This window comes from Oncorhynchus tshawytscha, unplaced genomic scaffold (genome assembly GCF_018296145.1).
Source record: "Oncorhynchus tshawytscha isolate Ot180627B unplaced genomic scaffold, Otsh_v2.0 Un_contig_1666_pilon_pilon, whole genome shotgun sequence".
NCBI classification, from domain to species: domain Eukaryota; kingdom Metazoa; phylum Chordata; class Actinopteri; order Salmoniformes; family Salmonidae; genus Oncorhynchus; species Oncorhynchus tshawytscha.
The window spans coordinates 1-24,437 of NW_024608546.1; the positions used below are offsets into that span (position 1 = coordinate 1).

At 45.5% G+C, this 24,437-nt stretch overlaps 1 pseudogene; it reads right to left on the reverse strand.

Moving 5' to 3' along the window:
- Positions 1-902: 902 nt before the first annotated feature.
- Positions 903-4,878, reverse strand: LOC121843612 (annotated as a pseudogene).
- Positions 4,879-24,437: the final 19,559 nt, after the last annotated feature.

Below are 24,437 nucleotides of genomic sequence, written 5' to 3' on the forward strand. Positions count from 1 at the left end.
TTAGAAAAATAAATCATGCCTTGGCTAAAGATAGACTAACTGATGCTGTTGTGGACTGGCAGATTTTCAGGTAACTGAGAAGTAAATGCACGTCCTTAGTAAAAAGATTTTTAAAAAAGTCTAAATCAAGCTACTTCCTGAGTTCTATCGCTCACTCTGCTGGTGATCCATCTATATTTTGGAAAACTGTTAAGGTGCCAAAGTGTGGAAATTCCACTCCTTCCCTACCCAATCAAGTTATCCTGAACTCTGACATCATCAATGTCCTTCCCTACCCAATCAAGTTATACTGAACTCTGACATCATTAATGAAAAAAATTAGATGCTTTTAATCAACATTTTTATGTCTGCCGGTTTTTTGTTTGAATGAAACCTTGGTTTAATAGACCCGGGTCAGTCAGTAAACTGCTCGTCCCTCTCCCGCCCGCTAGTCGACTTGATAGAGGACCAGACAACCCCCCAGTGAATCCTTGTATTCTCTGGAGCTGCTGCCTACTTCTGATGTATTGGAACAACTACTTACGATCGATGTTAAAAAGAAAAATCTACAGGGGGTGATATGCTTGATCCTTCTTTTTACAGTTTTTCTCCATTGATTGCTGAAGCATTAACACATATTTTAACTTATCATTTACACTGAGTAGTATTCCTAGAGCCTATATCGGCAAATCAACCAATCAGATTTCCTACAGACTAACCCATCTTTCCCAGTACATTACCATACTATTTCCTTCTGCAGTCCTTTCTATTTTACTACGATGTTCTAATTCCAGGGTCTTAAACCTCTCTAGTTGGATCCGTTTCAACAGAGAAAAATAAATACTTTATCTAAGAGTATAATCCTATTTCCCATTTTTGATGGTTCTCTTTGACAGTTCATCTGTGCAAAAATAGGACACCTTTCAAAATCCCCTCTGGAAAGAGCAGGTGTCCTTAATGTTTTTTTTACACTCAGAGTATATCAGGTCGTAAACCTGATGCCGTGAAGCATGAAGACATACCTTAGGCATGGGGAACTGGCATGACCCTGAGCAGTAGTAGGCATCAAAAGACTTGGGAGATATAATCCACTCGCTCCAGCCAATGTCTGCAAAGTCCACCTTTCAGGTAGCGACGAGCACAGTTCTGTGGTTCGTTCCACTGCTTCTTACGAGCCTTCTTTATCGTCTGCTCGTCAAACTGCAGCAGGGGCATCTTACCGCCGTGCCTCTGGCTCTTACCACGCGTCTTTTTCCTCGGCCGACGGACCTGCTTGTTCTCCAGCGGTTCGTAGGGCTGGTCTCATCCCCAGCCCGTCGTCTCATCTGGTACTCCGGCCCCCCGGTAACTCGTTGTTCTGGAGCGGGAGGAGGACGCTAGCCCGAGCGCCCGGCGTCTGTGAGGAGGCGCCTGTGATCGGCGGTGCTATTCTGAGTGTGCAGCCCCAGTTTGTGGAAACGGAGGCGAATGCTCCTTCTTCCGTGGTCACCGTGGTTTGATGCCTCCTGATGACTCTGTAGTGTTGACACCACGCTCTCTGGTTCGGAGATGGTCGAGTCGTTGGCGTAGACCAAGATGTAAGGAAAGCGGTCTGAGAGGAGCTTCTTCCAGGGCCTGGGTCCAGGCTGGGATGCCACGTCTATCCCAATCAGCAGCTCATCATGATGCTTGGCCTGGTTCACCACCTGAGTGACATCCTTCCACTGCCAAGAGATGAAGTCCCTGTATAGTGTAGACACATTGATAACAAAGTGGCCCAAAGTCCTGATATGGTTATCCACTGAGGCGAAGCTCCACACACCCATCTGACGTGGCTGTGTCTACTGGGGCCGTGGCGGGACAGGGATGGGGACGGAGCTCCACAGCTCTTGGGCTTGGGCCTGGTGGTGCTGTTGCAGCCCGGGTGCTGGGTGCTGTTCTGGTGGTCTCCTATGTAGTAGTGAAGCGTGGCCGACAGGACGGCCCCTCTGACTTGGTGAGAGACGTCAGGTTGAAGATCTGGAACTGCTTGTTGTTGATGGTGCCTGGGAGAGGAACAGGAAGCGGCAGTCAGAATAGAGAATATAGTTCAGACAGGTCCACATATCCATACAATTACATGACTTTTAGCATCTCTACATGCATATCATTCAACTTAGTTTCAAACCTGGAGCTGAACAGCAAAAAAGCAATTAGATATTAGGCTATATAGACCAGGTCCCGAAAACCATTCAGTTCAATGGTGTTGTATCGAGGTGTCTACCAGCCATTTCTCCCTCCCAGGATTCCATTTCAGATAAGATAGCAGCTTACACAAGAAATAACTCACATTGGTTAGCCATCTAAATGTCATGTGATACAGTCTACTCAATGGGAGAGCATGAACGACAACAACACCTGGACACAGTGTCCTTCACTCCTGTTTGCCAAGCACTGCAGTCCCGCAACAGTGTGAGAAGTAACTCATATTTTGTAGCCAATGGTCAGGTGGTGACAGTTACAGCAAGCTCACGCATGTAACGTATACAATCAACAGTGCCTTCATCATCAGTGCCTTCATCATCAGTACCTTCATCATCAGTACCTTCATCATCAGTACCTTCATCATCAGTACCTTCATCAAAAAATAGTTTTATTAACAGTTCAATTATTTTGTTTTTGAAACTAACAGCTTTACTGACCCACCTCAAACAACAACCTTGGCTTTACTAGGTGGCACACCCTAGGTACATCACCAACCTTGGCTTTACGCCTGCTCAAACAACAACCCTCTAGGTGGCGGTATGCACCTGGTTCAGTTTGTTTGCCAACTCATAGAAGTAGTAGAAGAAGAAAATTGACTATCTCAAAATGGAGATGGCCTCGCAATGGCGCTGCCTGTGCTCACAGACGCTATAATGGTACAGATGCAATGTTACGTCCTCTAACTATGGGTTCTACATGGTTGCAGGCGTCAACAAAATATAATCCTACTGCTGTGGGAAGAGATGGTAGGACTATCATATTAGTGAGTACATCACCAACCTTCTACGCCTGCTCAAACAACACGGAGACTATCTCAAAATGGAGATCAATGGCGCTGCTGTGCTCTCAACCTATAATGGTACAGATGTACATGGGTTTCCCTACTGCGTAAATCAAAACACATAGGAAGAGAGGAACACCTGGCTCTTTCCATGACATAAATGAAGGAGTACCCTTCATTTACCAGGTAAGTTGACTGAGAACACATTCTCATTTACAGCAACAACCTGGGGAATAGTTCTCAGGGGAGAGGAGGGGGGATGAATGAGCCAATTGTAAGCTAAATTGACCAGGTGAATCCAGGTGAAATCTATGCCCTTACTGATGTCACTAAATCCACTTCAATCAGTGTAGATGAAGGGTTAAAGATGAAGGGGAGGAGAAAGGTTAAAGATGAAGGGAGGAGACGGGTTAAAAATGAAGGGGAGGAGTCAGGTTAAAGATGAAGGGAGGAGGGTTAAAGATGAAGGGGAGGAGACGGGTTAAAAATGAAGGGGAGGAGTCAGGTTAAAGATGAAGGGGAGGAGTCAGGTTAAAGATGAAGGAGGAGTCAGGTTAAAGATGAAGGGAGGAGACAGGTTAAAGATGAAGGGGAGGAGACAGGTTAAAGATAAAGGGGAGGTTAAAGAAGTCCGGTTAAAGAAGAAGGGGAGGTGACAGGCTAAAGATGAAGGGGAGGAGACAGGCTAAAGATGAAGGGAGGAGACAGGTTAAAGATGAAGGGAGGAGACAGGTTAAAGATGAAGGGGAGGAGTCAGGTTAAAGAAGAAGGGGAGGAGACAGGCTAAAGATGAAGGGGAGGAGTCAGGTTAAAGATGAAGGGGAGGAGACAGGTTAAAGATGAAGGGGAGGAGTCAGGTTAAAGAAGAAGGGGAGGAGACAGGCTAAAGATGAAGGGGAGGAGTCAGGTTAAAGATGAAGGGGAGGAGACAGGTTAAAGATGAAGGGGAGGAGTCAGGTTAAAGAAGGATTTTTAAGTCTTGAGACATTTGAGACATGGATTGTGTATGTGTGACATTCAGAGGGTGAATGAGCAAGACCAAATATTTAAGTGCTTTTATGGTAGTAGGTGCCAGGCACACCGGTTTGAGTGTGTCAAGAACTGCAACGCTGCTGGGTTTTTCACGCTCAACAGATTATCAAGTGTATCAAGAATGGCCCACCACCCAAAGGACATCCAGCCAACTTGACACAACTGTGGGAAGCATTGAAGTCAACATGAGCCAGCATCCCTGTGGAACGCGTTCAACACCTTTAGAGTCCGTGCCCCCGACGAATTGAGGCTGTTCTGGGGGCAAAGGGAGTGGAATGCAATATTAGGAGGGTGTTCCTAATGTTTTGTACACTCAGTGTAGCTACAGCGATAACTACATAACGGCCTCTTGAATGTAAAAACAGTCATATATAAGATTTATATAGGCCACACCAGCCGAGTTTAGTCCATACATTCGAATACATAACCTTCATAAAAAAGAATATGCAGATTTAACAAACAAAGACGGAAATTATACCAGTCGTGTTGTCACGTATAAATGTATAACAGGCTTGAAATACTGTTCGTCTGAATAATGTCCGTACTAAGCAACAGGTGAAGCAGCCGTTGGATAGGTTTTGGCTCAACAGGTGCTTCAACCTAGTCCTAACTATACAACACAAAACAGTTAAATAAACATCGATAAAATCATGAAACTACATCCTTACATGACCGTCTAGAATCCTATAGCCCATACTATGGTAGTATGAGGCTGCTTCATATATGCGTTGAAACACGCAGCGGCTGTTTAGATACATCATATACATACCCCAGCGCTTTAAAGCTCGGACCGTATTCCCGTCCCGGAAAGGAAATTCTGCACGGTTGTATTGTTCGTAAAGAATCTGCATGTGTTCCGTCATAGTATCCTGTAAAAGTAGGTCGTGCTCATCCTTCTCTGAGCGGTCTTTGTGTCCCCCAGGCCGCACCGGAGTGCCTAGAGTGTACCTTTAATTTTTAAATCTGTGAAATGATCTTTCAACATCACGCAATATCCTCCGAATAGATAGCTCCATCCGAGCAGCAGCAGTAACCGCGGACAGATCGCCATGGTCCCAGTGAGAGTGGTGGACACTTTCAGCTTAACTTGCTGGTGAAAAACTGTCGCTCAAAACGCGTTTCCCAAGTCGTCTTATGTGTGAAAATGGGTGGTATCAACCTGTTTGAAAACTATATAATCTCATGAGAAACTCGACACTCATTGAAATAAAGAAATAAAGAAAAGAAGGAATGAAATGAAATGAATAAAGAAATACTTCTATATATTATTACAATAGAAAGAATCAGGATGTTGTAACCGACAGAAGATAGTGCGCTCTGCTCCTGGTTAGCGCGACACGCTCTCTGCGTGTCATTCACCGCTCATTTAACAGTTACAAGTTGATATCCTATCAAAGTTGTTCCGCTCTGTCTGTCTGTCTGTCTCTCTGTCTGTCTCTCTCGGTTGAGTGAATAAGGGCTCCCACCTCCCAGTTCGATGTAATAGCTAATAGCGTTGAGGACAGCAGCTCTTGGTTATGTTCAGATCTGAGATCGACAGCCAATCATCCCCGTCCTCAGCTTTCATTGATGTTGAAGCATGTTGTGCTTGGTAATATATAGGGGTAGTGGGACCAGCTGGTTATTCCTCCCTCTCAGATACGGAAACAGAGCCAGAGGGGGTGGGGGGAGAGAGAGAAAGAGAGGGGGGGGTGGGGAGAGAGAGAGAGAGAGAGAAAGAGAGGGGGAGAGAGAGAGAGAGAGAGAGAGAGAAAGAAAGAGAGCGAGAGAGAGAGGGAGAGAGAGTTAGAGAGAGCGAGAGCGAGAGAGAAAGCGAGAGAGGGAGAGAGAGAGGGGAGAGAGAGGTGCAGAGAGAGGGGGAGAGAGGGAGAGAGAGAGGGGAGAGAGGAGAGAGAGGGGGAGAGAGAGAGAGAGAGAGGGGGAGAGAGAGGGAGAGAGACTCAAGACAGCAGATATAACTTTGTAATCTTTTTTCTATAATTTAGTAAGTGAATGCTAAAACAATAGTTTATTTAGGGTATTCAAATACTTAACCAAAAACACATACTTAACATAATAATGATTAAATTACACTACAGCCAACGATGTATACAGTATAAACCCTGAATTGCTGATGATATGTGTTGGCCATCAAAAGGCTTTGCTACCGGGTCGGCCATATTGGCTCTCACCAGTAGGACAGTCTTCCAAAGGAATGAAAGGAATTCTACAGCATTTCAATTCAATGTTTTAAGGACAAACATGTATTTCAGTATTTTGTTGTTGTTGTAGTTGGAAGGAACAGTAACATTAGAACTTTAAAAAAATATAACTGCAGCTCTTTGTTAATTATTATTATTATTCCTTGCCACCCATTCTACTAACTAAGTCCTTTCCACCTTTTCTGAAACTAGCTGCAGCTTTTTGTTAACCCTTGAAGTAATTTCAGTCGCTGTGGTAGCTGACGTCTATAGTGTTGATTCATCCTCATACATAGACACACAGGCTTTACTCAAAGCCAGTGGCATGACGTTAGTAATGATTGAAAAAAAGTAAGGGGCCTAGACAGCTGCCCTGGGGAATTCCTGATTCTATCTGGGTTATGTTGAGAGGCTTCCATTAAAGAACACCCTCTGTGTTCTGTTAGACAGATAACTCTTTATCCACATCATAGCAGGGGTGTAAAGCCATAACATGTAAGTTTTCCAGCAGCAGACTATGATCGATAATGTCAAAAGCCGCACAGAAGTCTACGAGCCCCCACAATCGTTTTATTATCAATTTCTCTCAGCCAATGATCAGTAATTTGTGTCAGTGCCGTGCATGTTGAATGTCTTCCCTACGGCACATACATTCTAGTAGGTTTAGATTGAAGAAATGGCAAATAGGAGTGGGAATGTGGTCAACTATCATCCTCTGTAATTTTCCGTCAAGTTGTCAGACCCAGGCGGCTTGTCATTGTTGATACACAACAATAATTATTCACCTCTTCCACACTCACTTTATACAATACAAATGGCATTGCTTGTCTTCCATCATTTGGTTAGTTATACATGTGTAGCTTCTGGGTTTTGTTGCTGGCTCTTTCCTCTATTTAAACCAGCTCAATGAAATGAGCTTCCTGTATATCAGAGTTTGATCTGGATTCTGCAGTGTGCTTCAAGCACCCCCACAACATGATGCTGCCACCCCCGTGCTTCACTGTTGGGATGGTGTTCTTCGGAATGCAAGCCTCCCCTTTTTGACTCAAATGATGTCAATTAGCCTATCAGAAGCTTCTAAAGCCATGGCATAATTTTCTGGACTTTTCAGCTGTTTAAAGGCACAGTAAACTCAGTGTATGTAAACTTCTGACCCACTGGAATTGTGACACAGTGAATTATAAGTGAAATAATCTGTCTGTAAACAATTGTTGGAAAATGACTTGTGTCATGCACAAAGTAGATGTCCAACCGACTTGCCAAAACTATAGTTTGTTTTATTAACAAGAAATTTGTAGAGTGGTTGAAAAATGCATTTAATGACTCCATCCTAAGTGTATGTAAACTTCAGACTTCAACTGTACAGGTCCTTTCATAACATGAGTCTTATTCTAATGGATGTGTAGTATTAGTACCTGTATATTAATTTACAAAAAGTAAATTGTGATGTAATAAGAACTTTTACATTTTTCCAAAGTTACTCAAAATACTTTTGCTACAATAGTTGGGAGAACAAGCAGTGTTTTGTACATTTTGTAAGTACAGGGTACTAAGCTAACCTATGGAATTGTTTTAAGATGGTTGCAAGATGACTCCATGGATCATGTAGTTATTTGATTTAGAATTTTAGGAAAACCATTTTAATTTTATTTAGAATTTTTGATAAAATATTGAAGTTGGCCATTACTTCTATAGCCCATAGAAACACATTGAATAACACATTCATACATGGTAAAACAGGTTTTGAAGAGTCTGTCCTATTTGTAGGAGATACACTTCATGACCAAAAGTGTGTGGACACCTGCTCATTGAACATCTCATTCCTAAATCATGGGCATTAATATGGAATCTCCATCAAAATCTCTGAGTTTAATCTAGAGCTACAGTGAGTGGACACCTGTTCCTCCAACATCTCATTAATATGGACTTGGTCCCTCCTTTGTTTTTGGGATCCCGAGGTGGCACAGCGGGTCTAAGGCATCTGCATCTCAGTGCTAGAGGCGTCACTACATTCCCTGGTTCGAATCCAGGCTGTGTCACATCCGGCCGTGATTGGGAGTCCCATAGGGCGGTGCACAATTGGCCCAGCGTCTTTAGGCTTTGGCCGTCATTGTAAATAAGAATTTGTTCTTAACTGACTTGCCTAATTAAATAAAGGTTAAATTAATATACATTGCTGCTATAACAGCCTCCACTCTTCTGAGAAGGCTTTCCACTAGATGTTGGAACATTGCTGCTAATACAGCCTACACTCTTCTGGGAAGGCTTTCCACTAGATGTTGGAACATTGCTGCTATAACAGCCTCCACTCTTCTGGGAAGGCTTTCCACTAGATGTTGGAACATTGCTGCTAGTAACAGCCTCCACTAATCTGGGAAGGCTTTCCACTAGATGTTGGAACATTGCTGTGGGGACTTGCTTCCATTCAGCCATAAGAGCATTAGTGAGGTCGGGTACGCATGTTGGGCGATAAGGCCTGGTTGGCAGTCGGCGTTCTAGTTCATCCCTAAGGTGTTCGGTGGGGTTGAGGTCAGGGCTCTGTGCAGGCCAGTCAAGTTCTTCCACACTGATCTCGACAAACTATTTCTGTATGGACCTCGATTTGTGCACTGGGGGCATTGTCCTGCTGAAACAGGAAAGGGCCTTCCCCAAACTGTTGCCACAACGTTGGAAGCACAGAATCGTCTGGAATGTCATTGTATGTTGTAGCGTTAAGATTTCCCTTCACTGGAACTACTACACTACTCTACACTACAGCCCTTCCACCACCAAACTTTACAGTTGGCACTATTCATTGGGACAGGTAGTGTTCTCTTGGCATCCGCCAAAGCCAGATTTGTCCTTCGGACTGCCAGATAGTGAAGCAAGATTCATTAGTTTAGAAAGCGTATTTACATTGCTCCAGAGTCCAATGACCATGGTAACCTATTTCATGAAGCTCCCAACGAACAGTTCTTGACAGTTTGAAACTCGGTAGTGAGTGTTGCGACTGATGACAGACGATTTTTACGCGCTACGCACTTCAGCACTCGGAGGTCCCGTTCTGTGAGCTTGTGTGGCCTACCACTTCACGGCTGAGCCGTTGCTCCTAAACGTTTCCACTACACAATAACAGCACTTACAGTTGACCGGGGGCAGCTCTAGCAGGACAGACATTTGACAAACTGACTTGTTGGAAAGGTGGAATCCTATGACGGTGCCATTCTACTACCAATGTTTGTCTATGGAGATCGCATGGCTCTGCTCGGTTTTATACACCTGTCAGCAACGGGAGTGGCTGAAATAGCCGAATCCACTTATTTAAAGGGGTGTCCACATATTTTGCATATATAGTGTATAGGAAAACTCAGGAAATATATATATATTTCTTACACATATTTTACCCCTTACTTTTATTAGCACAAATCTACCCCTATACATCGTGTTCGTAAGTTCGTAAGAGTCTTCTCTTTCCATAGTGGGGTCAAATTAGTTTGTAGCTCAAACGTTTCGGACGCTACAGACAGAGGTTGTCACATCAGCGTTACAGACTTCAGACGAGTCCAGTGACACTTGTGAGGGTCATAGAGCAAAACGGACAACACCGTTGTGCTTGTGAGACATTCTGTAGTGGAGACGGACAGGCAGCATTCAGAAGTGGAGATGGACAGGCAGCATTCTGTAGTGGACAGGGAGACGGGCAGGGAGCATTCTGTGGTGGAGACGGGCAGGGAGCATTCTGTAGTGGAGACGGACAGGCAGCATTCTGTAGTGGAGACGGACAGGCAGCATTCTGTAGTGGAGACGGACAGGCAGCATTCTGTAGTGGAGACGGACAGGCAGCATTCTGTAGTGGAGACGGACAGGCAGCATTCTGTAGTGGAGACGGACAGGCAGCATTCTGTAGTGGAGACGGGCAGGGAGCATTCTGTAGTGGAGACGGGCAGGAGCATTCTGTAGTGGAGACGGACAGGCAGCATTCTGTAGTGGAGACGGACAGGGAGCATTCTGTGGAGACGGACAGGGAGTGTAGTGGAGACGGACAGGGAGCATTCTGTAGTGGAGACGGACAGGGAGCATTCTGTAGTGGAGACGGACAGGGAGCATTTGTAGTGGAGAAGGACAGGGAGCATTCTGTAGTGGAGACGGACAGGGAGCATTCTGTAGTGGAGACGGACAGGGAGCATTCTGTAGTGGAGACGGACAGGGAGCATTCTGTAGTGGAGACGGACAGGGAGCATTCTGTAGTGGAGACGGACAGGGAGCATTCTGTAGTGGAGACAGAACTCTGTATCCAAATATCATAACACACTAGGTCTCTAGGTCTATCTGCAGTCATAATACATCTATAGGTCTACACTACACTACACTACTCTACTCTACACTACACTACACTACTCTACACTACTCTACACTACACTACTCTACTCTACTCTACACTACTCTACACTACACTAACACTACACTACTCTACACTACACTAACACTACACAACTCTACTCTACACTACACACACTACTCTGCTCTACACTATACTACTCTACACAAACACTACACTACACTCTCTACACTACACTACACTATTCTACACTACACTACTCTACACTGCACTGCACTACACTACTCTCTACTCTACACTACACACTCTACACTACACTACTCCTACACTACACTACTCTGCACTAACACTACACTAACTCTACACTACACTACTCTACACTAACACTACACTACACTACTCTACACTGCACTGTTCTGCACTGCACTGCTCTCTGCACTACACTACTCTACACTACACTGCGCTTCTACGCTACACTACTCTACACTGCACACTACTCTACACTAACACTCATGCGCTAACTACTCTACTACTACACTACATTACACTACGCACTCTACACTACACTCCCTGCACTACACTACACTGCTACACAAACACTACATTGCACTACTCACTACACTACTCTACACAAACACTGCTCTACACTACTCTACACTACACTACTCTACACAAACACTGCGTTACACTACTCTGCTCTACACTGCTCTACACTCCTCTACACTACATTACACTGCTCTACACTGCTCTGCTCTACACTACTTCTACACTACACTACACTACTCTACACTCTCTACACAAACACTACGTTACACTACTCTACTGCATCATCTGCACTCTGCGCTACTCTACTGCTCTGCTCTGCACACACTACTGACGCTGCGCTACTTACTCTACACTGCTCTGCGCTGCTCTACACAACGCTGCTCTGCACTGCACTGCGCTGCACTGCTCTACACAAACACTACGCTACGTCTACACTGCTCTACACTCTCACTACACTACACTACACTGCACTACTCTACTGCTCTGGACGCTACACTAACACTACACTACACTACACTACTCTACTGCTCTGCTCTGACACTGCTCTGCACAAACGCTGCGCTAACACTACTGCACACAAACACTACACTACCACACTGCACTGCTCTGCACTGCACTCTACACTACTCTACTTACACTACTGTCTACACTGCTCTACACAAACACTCCTCTGCACTACTTACTGCATCTGCGCTCTACGTTACGCTGCTCTACACAACACTACTCTACACTGCTCTGCTCTACGCTGCTCTGCACTACGTTACACTACACTACTCTACACTCTGCTCTACACTACACTACTACACTACTTACACTACGCTACTCTACACTGCAGCTGCTACACAAACACTCACGCTGCACTACACTTTCACACTCAAACACTACATTGGCTAATCACTACTCTCTGCGCTACTCTACGTTACAAACACTGCTCTACACTACACTACTTACTCTACAAACACTACACTACACCATTCTACACACTGCTCTGCACTACTCTACACTACACTGCACTACTCTACACAAAACACTCACTACACTGCACTACACTATTCTGCACTGCGCTACTACACTACACTAACACTGCACCGCTCTGCGCTGCGCTGCACTACTCGCTACACCTCTACACTATACTACTTCTGCGTTACGCTACACTACTTGCATTACACTACTTCTACTTCTACTCTACACTACTCTACACTACACTAACACTACACTACTCTACACCACACTACACCGCTCTGCACTACACTACTACTTCTACATTACACTACTCTGCACTATTCTGCTCTACACTACTCTACACTGCATCTACTCTGCACTACACTACACTAACACTACACTAACATTTTTCTACGCTGCGCTGCCACTGCCCTGTTCTACGCTGCGCTGCGCTGCACTAACGCTGCGCTGCACTACACAAACACGCCGCTCTATTTTTATACACGCTGCGCTGCTCTGCACTACATTACACTACTCTACACTACTTCTACGCTACGCTACGCTACGCTACGCTGCGCTACCTGCGCTGCGCTCTACACTACATTACACTACGCTACTCTACACTACACTGCTCTACACTACACTACACTACTCTACACAAACACTGCGCTACACTGCTCTACGCTACACTACTCTGCACTAACACTACACTACTCTACACTACTGCACTACACGTTACACAAACACTACTGCGCTGCGCTGTTCTACACTACTCTGCGCTGCTCTGCGCTGCACTCTCTCTGCGCTACTTCTACACTAACACTCATACTACACTACACTACACTACACTACTCTACACTACACTACGCTACTTCTACTTCTACACTACTCTACACTAACACTACACTGACGCTACGCTAACACTACACTACACTACTTACTTCTGCACTACTCTACGCTAACACTACACTACACTACACTACACTGCTCTACACTACACTGCACTACTCTACTCTACACTACCTACACTACTCTGCACAAACACTGCTCTACACTACGCTACACTACACTACTCTACACAAACACTACATTACACTCTGCGCTGCACTACTCTACACTAGACACTACGCTGCGTTGCACTACACTACATCTGCGCTGCTCTGCTCTACTTCTACACTAACACTACGCTACGCTGCTCTGCTCTGCACTGCGCTGCACTACTTCTGCACAAACACTGCTCATACTGCGCTGCTGCGCAAATACTACATCTGCGCTGCGCTGCTTCTGTACTTTCACGCTATACTCATTTCTACACTACGCTGCTTCTGCACTACTCTACATTACACTACTCTACACTACTTTCTACACTCACATTACACTACTATACACTGCTACTGCACTATTACATTACACTACGCTACACTACTCTACACTACTCTGCACTACGCTGCTCTACGCTACACTACTTCTACACTACTGCACTACTCTACACTACACTACTACTTTACTCTACACACATTACACTACGCCACTTCTACACTACACTACTACACAAACACTACACTACTTCTACACTACACTACACTACTCTACACAAACACTACATTACACTACTCTTCTACTCTTCTACACTCAACTCTACTCTACACTAACACTACTACTCTACACTACGCTACACTACACTGCACCATTCTATACTTATATTTGTTCTACATTTCACACTGCACTACATACTACTTCTACACAAACACTACACTACACTGCTATTCTACACTACACTACTTCTACACTACACTACACTACACCTCTACACTACACTACACTACTTTCTACACCACACTACACCACTCTACACTATACTACACACTACACTACACTACTCTACATTACACTACTCTACACTACTCTACACTACTACACTACACTAACACTACACTACTCTACACCACACTACACCACTCTACACTACACTACACTACTTCTACATTACACTACTCTACACTATTCTACTCTACACTACTCTACACACTATTTTTACACTACACTACACTAACACTACACTAACACTACACTACACTACACTACACTACACTACTTCTACACTCACACTACACTATTTACTAATACTACATTTATATTTACATTTAAACATATTTACACTACACTACATTCTACACCACTTTACACTTATATATTCTACACACTTACACCACTTACACTATACTACTCTACACTACTACACTACACTACATCTACTCTACACTACACTACACTACTCTACACACATTACACTACTTTCTACACTCTACTTCTACACTACTCTACACTACACTACACTACTCTACACTACACTACTATACACAAACACTACACTACACTACTCTACAAACACTACACTACACTTTTTACTACACTACTTTCTACTACACTCACACTACTATTTTACACTACACTATTCTACACTATACTACTCTACACTAACACTACTTCTACACTACACACTATTCTACAAACACTACACTACACTACTACTACACTACACTATTCTACACTACACTACTACACTACACTACTCTACACCACACTACACTACTTCTACACTACTCTACACTACACTATTCTACACTATACTACTCTACACTAATTTACTACACTACACCACACTACACTACTCTACACCACACTACATACTTACACTACACTACGCTACACAAACACTATTTACACTGCACTACACTACTTTACACTACACTACACTACGTTCTACACTACTCTACTCTACACTACATTTAATACACTACTTCTACACTACACTACACTTTCTACACACTCTACACTACACTACACTACTCTACACTACACTACTCTACACTACACTACTCTGTTCTACTCCACACTACACTATTTTCTACACTCACACACACTACACTATTCTACACTACACTTCTACACTACACACTACTCTACACTACACACTACACCACACTACACACTACACCACACTACTCTACACTACTCTACACTACACTACGCTACGCTACATTTATTCTACACTACATGCTCTACACTACACACTACTTTACACTACACTACACTTCTACACTACACTACTCTACACTACACTACGCTGCACTACACTTCTACACACTACTACTTTACACTACACTTCTACACTACGTTACACTACACTACTCTGCTACACTACACTACACTACACTTCTACACTACTACTTACGCTACACTACACTACACTATTCTACACTACACTGCTCTGCACTACTCTACACTACACTAATTATTACACTACACACTACACCACTACTTCTACACTACACTACTCTACACTACACTATTCTACACTACACTGCTCTGCTCTGCTCTGCTCTACACTACACTACTCTACTCTACTCTACTCTACTCTACTCTACTCTACTCTACTCTACACTACACTACACTACTCTACACTACACTACTCTACTCTACTCTACTGTACTCTACTCTACACTACTCTACTCTACACTACTCTACACTAACACTACACTACACTACACTACTTCTACACTACACTACACTACTTCTACTCTACACTACTCTTAAACTACTCTACACAAACACTGCTCTACACTACTTCTACACTACACTACTTCTACACAAACACTACACTACTTCTACACTGCTCTACACTCCTCTACACTACATTACACTACTCTACACTACTTACACTACTTCTACACTACTCTTACACTACTTCTACACACATTACACTACTTCTACTACTTCTACACTACATTACACTACGCTACTTCTACACTACACTACTTCTACACAAACACTACACTACTCTACACTACACTACACTACTTCTTACACAAACACTACATTACACTACTCTTTCTACTCTACACTGTTCTACACTAACACTACTCTACACTAACACTACTCTACTTCTACACTACTTCTACACTACACTACACCATTCTACACTATACTATTTTACACTATATTCTACACTACATACACTACATTTACACAAACACTACACTACATATTTTACACTACACTACACTACACTATTTACATTTGTTTTACTATTTATATTTTTTACACTACACTAACACTACACTACTTCTACACTACACTACACTACTCTACACCACACTACACCACTTACACTATACTACTTACACTACACTACACTACATTACATTACACTACTTCTACTCTACTACACTACTCTACACTACACTAATACTACACTACTCTCTACACCACACTACACCACTCTACACTACACTACACTACTTTTACATTACACTACTTCTACACTATTCTACTCTACACTACTGCTACACTACTTACACTACACTACTTAACACTATACTAACACTATATTTACTACACTACACTACGCTACACCTGTTCTGCACTATCTACACTACATTTATACCATACTAATACTACGCTACACTACGCTACACCACTCTACACTATACTACTTCTACACTACTCTACACCACTCTACACTATACTACTCTACACTACACTACACTACACTACACTACACTACTCTACACTACACTCACACTAACACTACACTTTGCTACACTACATTACACTACTTTTCTACGCTTTCTACTGCTACACTACTTCTACACTTCATTTGTTCTGCGCTACACTACACTACTATACACAAACACTCTGCACTATTTCGCTACATTAAATATTTACACTACACTGTTTTCTGTTCTGCGCTATTCTGCGCTGCTCTACACTGCTCTACACTACGCTATTCTACACTATACTACGCTGCTCTACACTAACAATACATCTACACTACACTACACTATTCTATTACAAATTTCTGCACTGCACTGCTCTACACTACACTACACTACTCTACGCTACACTATTCTACACTACACTACTCTACACTACACTACTCTACACCACACTACACTACTCTACACTACTCTACACTACACTGTTCTACACTATACTACTCTCTACACTAACACTACACTACACCACACTACACTACTCTACACACACTACATCCTCTACACTACACTACTCTACACAAATACTACACTACACTGCACTACACTACTCTACACTACACTACACTACTCTACTTCTAGACTCTACTGCTACACAACTCTACACTAACACTACACTACTCTACACTACACTACACTATTTTACACTATACACTACACTACACTTATCTACACTACACTACTTCTACACTACACTACACTACTCTACACACACACACTACTCTACACTTCACACTACACTACACTATTCTACACTACACTTCTCTACACTACACACTACTCACACTACACACTACACCACACTACACACTACACCACACTACTACTGACACTTCTACACTACTCTACACTCACTACTCTACACTACACTTTCTACACTACACTTCACTACGTTACTACTGGCTGACACTACACTACAGACACTACACTACTCTACACTACACTATTCTACACTACAATTTCTACATAACAGACCTACATTTACACTTTCTACACTGAATACTACACTACTTCTCACACTACACTACACTTTACACACACTTTACTCTACACACTACACTATACACTACACTTTTACATCACACTACTTCTACACTACACACTACACCACACTACACTACACCACACTACACAACTTGGGACACTACTTCTACACTACACTACACTACTACATACACTGCTCTGCTCTCTACACTACACTACTCTACACTACTCTACTCTTTTCACAGTACACACACTTTCTACACTACACTATCTACTCTTTTTTACTCTACTCTACTCTACTCTACTCTACTTACTCTCTCTACACTACACTATGACGATGGAGCAGCTCAAACTGGAGGAGTCCTGGAGATGTGGTGGTAGGTGATAAACCTGGATCTAGAGCTCAGACTGAGGGGAGTCCTGAGATGTGGTGGTAGGTGATAAACCTGGATCTAGAGCTCAGACTGGAGGGGAGTCCTGGAGATGTGGTGGTAGGTGATAAACCTGGATCTAGAGCTCAGACTGGAGGGGAGTCCTGGAGATGTGGTGGTAGGTGATAAACCTGGATCTAGAGCCAGACTGGAGGGGAGTCCTGGAGATGTGGTGGTAGGTGATAAACCTATCTAGAGCTCAGACTGAGGGGAGTCCTGGAGATGTGGTGGTAGGTGATAAACCTGGATCTAGAGCTCAGACTGGAGGGGAGTCCTGGAGATGTGGTGGTAGGTGATAAACCTGATCTAGAGCTCAGACTGGAGGGGAGTCCTGGAGATGTGGTGGTAGGTGATAAAACCTGGATCTAGAGCTCAGACTGGAGGGGGAGTCCTGGAGATGTGGTGGTAGGTGATAAACCTGGATCTAGAGCTCAGACTGGAGGGGAGTCCTGAGATGTGGTGGTAGGTGATAAACCTGGATCTAGAGCTCAGACTGGAGGGGAGTCCTGGATGATGGTGGTAGGTGATAAACCTGATCTAGAGTCAGACTGGAGGGGAGTCCTGAGATGTGGTGGTAGGTGATAAACCTATCTAGACAGACTGGAGGGGAGTCCTGGAGATGTGGTGGTAGGTGATAAACCTGGATCTAGAGCTCAGACTGGAGGGGAGTCCTGGAGATGTGGTGGTAGGTGATAAACCTGGATCTAGAGTCAGACTGGAGGGGAGTCCTGGAGATGTGGTGGTAGGTGATAAACGAGTTGGCACCTGGCGAGGCCTAGACAGGACGGTTACAGAGACCCTGTTGGGAAATATCCAGTTCTTTGAACTAACATATTTTGTTTATGATCCTAGATTATGTCCTAGATTATAAAATTATTCAATTAACCAAATGAACTGAAAGTAATTGAGAATGTAAAGTGTGTGTGTTTAAAAATCCTACAAGCTCCAAAAGCTTCAGAAACAACCTGCAATAGCAGTAGCTAGATGATGTTATCGGACATGGCTGTAGCTTTCAGAACCTACCACTTTGAAGACGTAATTGTTCGTACGTTACTGGGCGTGGCTGAACGGTCCAGCCAGAACGTGGCCCCTCCACTGAGATGAAAGGCAGCTGTGGTCCTCTAATAAAGACCTGGCAGAGGGTTTCTGGGTGGGAGGAATACTCAACCTCACATTACTACAACTTTACACGGTTTACTGTAGATGACAATTATGTCAGCGTTTTAATCAGTAGCACAGCCGAGTTCAAAAAATAACAAATAAGGACAAATTAGAATGTCCGTATTATACAGGTCTAATGAGAGACGTAGAGTCAAAGAAACATAAAATGCATTATTTTCAAAAACATTTTTTAAATATATATATATATATTTTTTTAAACAAATGAAACCTATATAATATCTCTCATCACTTCATTTGGACTGTTCTTAAACGGTCAGTCCAGTCGAAAACTTTCCAGTAGGCAACATTTCCATAAAGCTTTTTGATAAGAAAAATGCCTGTAATATCAGCCTGTTCAGGTGGAAGGCCCACAGTATGACATCATCATCTGATCGGGATTATTCTGACCAATGACCAGTCGTATATATTTGCATATATATCCTCCTACTTTGAAGGGGTAAGTGGGGTAGGCTGGGAGTCTACACGATCCTATCGGCCAATCAGGGCTGTTTATGTAAATATATTTACATTTGTATCAACACGCCCATACTGATCAGACTAGGCATTTTAATGGCAAAAATAGGCTCAGGGAAATAAATTATTTAAAAAAGTTGTTTTAATATTTTCCCAAAATAACTTGTTTTTTTAACTTTCGTAACCCTAAAATGAATAATTCCTGAGTGATAAAGGCTTTGTAAACACATCAAAAACATTCGGACAAAACAAAGATTGTATCATGTCAACGAAATTACTCCCAAACATAAACAAACACAATGGTCATGGTATGACAGAGAGAACAACAAACTACTAGCTGCTGTGTGTTTAAGGTGTTCAATGTTCTGGAAGGTTCCCACGAGCAGAGAGAACGTGTCCACATGGGCAGCCATGGCTGGCTGGATTTGGCTGTGCTAGTCTGGGACTAGGCTTGCTAGGCTTGGTATAGGCTGTGCTAAACTGAGGCTAGGCTGGGACTAGGCTGTGCTAGGCTGGGACTAGGGGGGACTAGGCTGTGTTAGGCTGAGGCTGTGCTAGGCTGGGACCAGGCTGAGGCTAGGCTGGGCTAGGCTGGGACCAGGCTGGGACTAGGCTGGGACTAGGCTGGGGCTAGGCTGTGCTAGACTGAGGCTAGGCTGTGCTAGGCTGGGACTAGGCTGGGACTAGGCTGTGCTAAAGTGAGACTAGGCAGGTTAGGATGGGGCTAGGAGGTGCTATAGGCATGGCTGGGCAGGGCTGGGCTATACTGAGGCAGGGATAGGCTGTGTTATGCTTGGCTGGGTTTAGTTTCGCTTGGGCTGGGCCTGTGCTAACTGGGTTGGGGTATACTGAGGCAGGGATAGGCTGGGGCTAGGGTTGGGCTAGGCTTGGGCTAGGCAGGTTAGGATGGGGCTAGGAGGTGCTATAGGCATGGCTGGGCAGGGCTGGGCTACTGAGGCAGGGACCAGGCTGGGGCTAGGCTTGGGCTAGGCTGGGGCTAGGCAGGTTAGGATGGGGCTAGGAGGTGCTATAGGCATGGCTGGGCAGGGGCTGGGCTATACTGAGGCAGGGACTAGGCTGGGGCTAGGCTGGGGCTAGGCAGGTTAGGATGGGGCTAGGAGGTGCTATAGGCATGGCTGGGCAGGGCTGGGCTATACTGAGGCAGGGATAGGCTGTGTTATGCTTGGCTGGGTTTAGTTTCGCTTGGGCTGGGCCTGTGCTAACTGGGCTGGGCTGGGCCTGTGCTAACTGGGTTGGGCTGGGCCTGTGCTAACTGGGTTGGGCTGGGCCTGTGCTAACTGGGTTGGGCTGGGCCTGTGCTAACTGGGTTGGGCTGGGCCTGTGCTAACTGGGTTGGGCTGGGCCTGTGCTAACTGGGTTGGGCTGGGTTTGTGCTAACTGGGTTGGGCTGGGCCTGTGCTAACTGGGTTGGGCTGGGCCTGTGCTAACTGGGTTGGGGTGGGCCTGTGCTAACTGGGTTGGGCTGGGCCTGTGCTAACTGGGTTGGGCTGGGCCTGTGCTAACTGGGTTGGGCTGGGCTTGTGCTAACTGGGTTGGGCTGGGCCTGTGCTAACTGGGTTGGGCTGGGCCTGTGCTAACTGGGTTGGGCTGGGCCTGTGCTAACTGGGTTGGGCTAGGCTTGTGCTAACTGGGTTGGGGTGGGCCTGTGCTAACTGGGTTGGGCTGGGCCTGTGCTAACTGGGTTGTGCTGGGCTTGTGCTAACTGGGTTTGGGCTGGGCTTGTGCTAACTGGGTTGGGTGGGCCTGTGCTAACTGGGTTGGGCTGGGCCTGTGCACTGGGTTGGGCTGGGCTGTGCACTGGGTTGGGCTGGGCTTGTGCACTGGGTTGGGCTGGGCCTGTGCACTGGGTTGGGCTGGGCCTGTGCTAAGTGGGTTGGGGTGGGCCTGTGGCAACTGGGTTGGGCTGGGCTTCAGCTAACTGGTTTGGGCTGGGCTTGTGCTAACTGGGTTGGGGGTGGGCCTCAGCCAGCACTGGGTTGGGGTGGGCCTGTGCTAACTGGGTTGGGTAGGCTGTTGTGATCTGAACTGGTTTTGGCAGTGCAGTGCAGTGCTGTTCTGAGCTGGGCTGACTGGGTCTGGGCATGAGGGTGATTGCTGGTTGCTCTATTGTTTTTAGTAGGCACCTGCTCTGCTCCCACTCCGCTCGGTCGGGGCTGGGTAGTACTCCACCGCAGCTGGAACGCAAAACTGACAATTAGATTTGGCCTCAACAACGCAGCAAAACTCAGTCCACAAAGCTCCGGCTGCAATTCAAAATAGTTACACTGCTCCACAAAAATTCTCCCAACACCTCCTCCTCACACTGCTCCTCCTACTTCCTCCCTCCACACACTCCTCCTCCTCACTGGTCCTCCTCACTTCCTACCCTCATCATCTCACTGTTTCCTTCAAATCAAATTGTCATCACTTTGGCTTCTCACATCATCATTGCTGCTTCTTCATCATCATGTTTTTCATCACTTTCATCATCACTCGCCTCTACACTAAATCATCACTCCTATATCACTCCTACATCACACTCCTCTCACGCTGCTCATCACTGCTCCCTCCTCACTGTCATCACATCCTACTCTGCCATCACATCCTCCTTCCGTCGCTTGCTCATCATCACTGGCAATCATCATCCTTCCATCTCCCTTCCATCATCATCATCATCATCGCACATCATCATCCTCACACTCATCATCCTCATCATCATCATCGCCCATCATCATCACACTGTCATCATCATCCTCATCACACTGCATCCTCTCATCTTCCATCCATCCTCACATCATCATCACCATCATCATCATCATCAACTCATCGCCTCTCACACTGCTCCTCCTCATCATCATCACTGCTCCACCTCACTGCTCCATCATCATCACATTGCTGTCCTCACACGGTAATCATCTCTCGCGTTTCCTCTCACTTCCGGTCATCATCATCGCTGTCATCCTCATCGCCTGTCATCATCGCATCGCCAATGCATCATCTCACTGTTAATCATCACACCAGCCTTCATCGCTCACATTGCTCCTCGTCATCATCATCGGCTCCATCGCACTGTCATCCATCACGTCCTGTCACTCCTGCATCCTCCTCTCACTGCTCCTGCCACTCTCCTCCTCCTCCTCACTGCATCCATCCTCTACACTGCTCTCCTCCTCACACTAATCCTCTCACACTGCTCCTCCTCCCTAAATAACTGCTCCCTACACTCCCTCATCCTCACACTCATCATCCTCCTCACTCATCCTCACACTCCTGCATCCTCCTCACTGCATCCTCACTCCTAAATAAATCAGTAAATGAAATAAATGCTCCTCCTCCTCACTGCCTAAATCGCCACCCTCCTCCCACACTCATCCACCTCTCACACTGCTAAATCCTCACACTGCTCGATAAAATAAATAACTCCTCCTCCTCACCTTCCTTCCTCACACTGCTCCTCCTCTCACACTGCTCCTCCTCCTCACCTCCTCCCACACTCATCCACTCCATCCACTCCTCCTGCTCCTCTCACACTGCTCCTCCTCCTCACTCCTCCTCCTTAAACTGCTCCTCCTCACACTGGTCCTCCTCACACTGAGATTCTTTCCCTCACACTGCTCCCTCCTCACTGCTCCTCCTCCTCCACTGCTCCACTTTCACTGCTCCTCACTCTTGCTCTTCACACTGCTCCTCATACTCCTCCTCCTCACACTGCCTCCTCCTCACACTCCTCCTGCCTCTCACATCGTTCCGTCACTCCTCCTCCTCTCACTGTTCCTCCTCCTCACTGTTCTCCTCTCACTGCTCCTCACTGCCTCCTCCTCACTGCTCCTCCTCACACTTCCTTCCTCCTCACTCCTCCTCCTCACTGTCTTCCACTCACTGCTCCTCCTCCTCACACTGCTCCTCCTCCTCACACTCCTCCTCCTCCTCAGCACTCCTCCTCACCTCCTCTCACACTGCTCCTCCACCTCACACTGCTCCTCCTCCTCACTGCTCCTCCCTTCCTCACACTGCTCCTCCTCCTCACTGCTCCTCCTCTCACTGTTCCTCCTCTACACTGTTCTCCTCACACTGCTCCTCCTCTCACTGCTCTCCTCCTCACACTGCTCCTCTCACCCTTCCTGCTCACTCCTCCTCCTACACTGCTACTCTTCTCACACTGCTCCTCCTTCCTCACACTGCTCCCTCTCCTCCTCACTCCCTGCTCCTCACACTGCTCCTCCACTCACACTGCTCCTCTTCTCACACTGCTCCTCCTCTCACTGCTCCCTTCCTTCTACACTGTTCCTCCTCTCACTTCTTCACACTTCCTTCCTCTACACTGCTCCTTCCTCACACTGCCCTTCCTCTCACACTCCTCCTTACACTGCTCCTCCTCTACACTGCTCTTCCTTCTCACTACTTCCTCACATCTCTTCTCATCTCCCTCACACTGCTTCCTCTCACATTGCCTCCTCCTACACTGCTTTCCTCACTCTCCTCTACACTGCTCCTTCACATTTTTCCTTCCCTCACACTGCTTTCCTTCCTTCTTACACTGTTCTTTCCTCTCCTACTCTCCTCCTCACACTGCTTCCTTCCTCACACTGCTTTCTCCTCTTACACTTTCCTTCCTCCTCACTCTCCTCCTCTCACTGTTCCCTCCTCTCTCTTCCTCACACTGCTCCTCCTCACTGCTCTCCTCTCACTGCTCCTCCTTCCTCACACTGCTCCTCTCTCACTGCCTCACTCCTCACTGCTCTCACTGCCTCCTCCTACACTGCTCCTCTCCTTCACTGTTCCTCTCACACTTCCTTCTTCTTCACACTGCTCCTTCTCACTGCTCCTTCT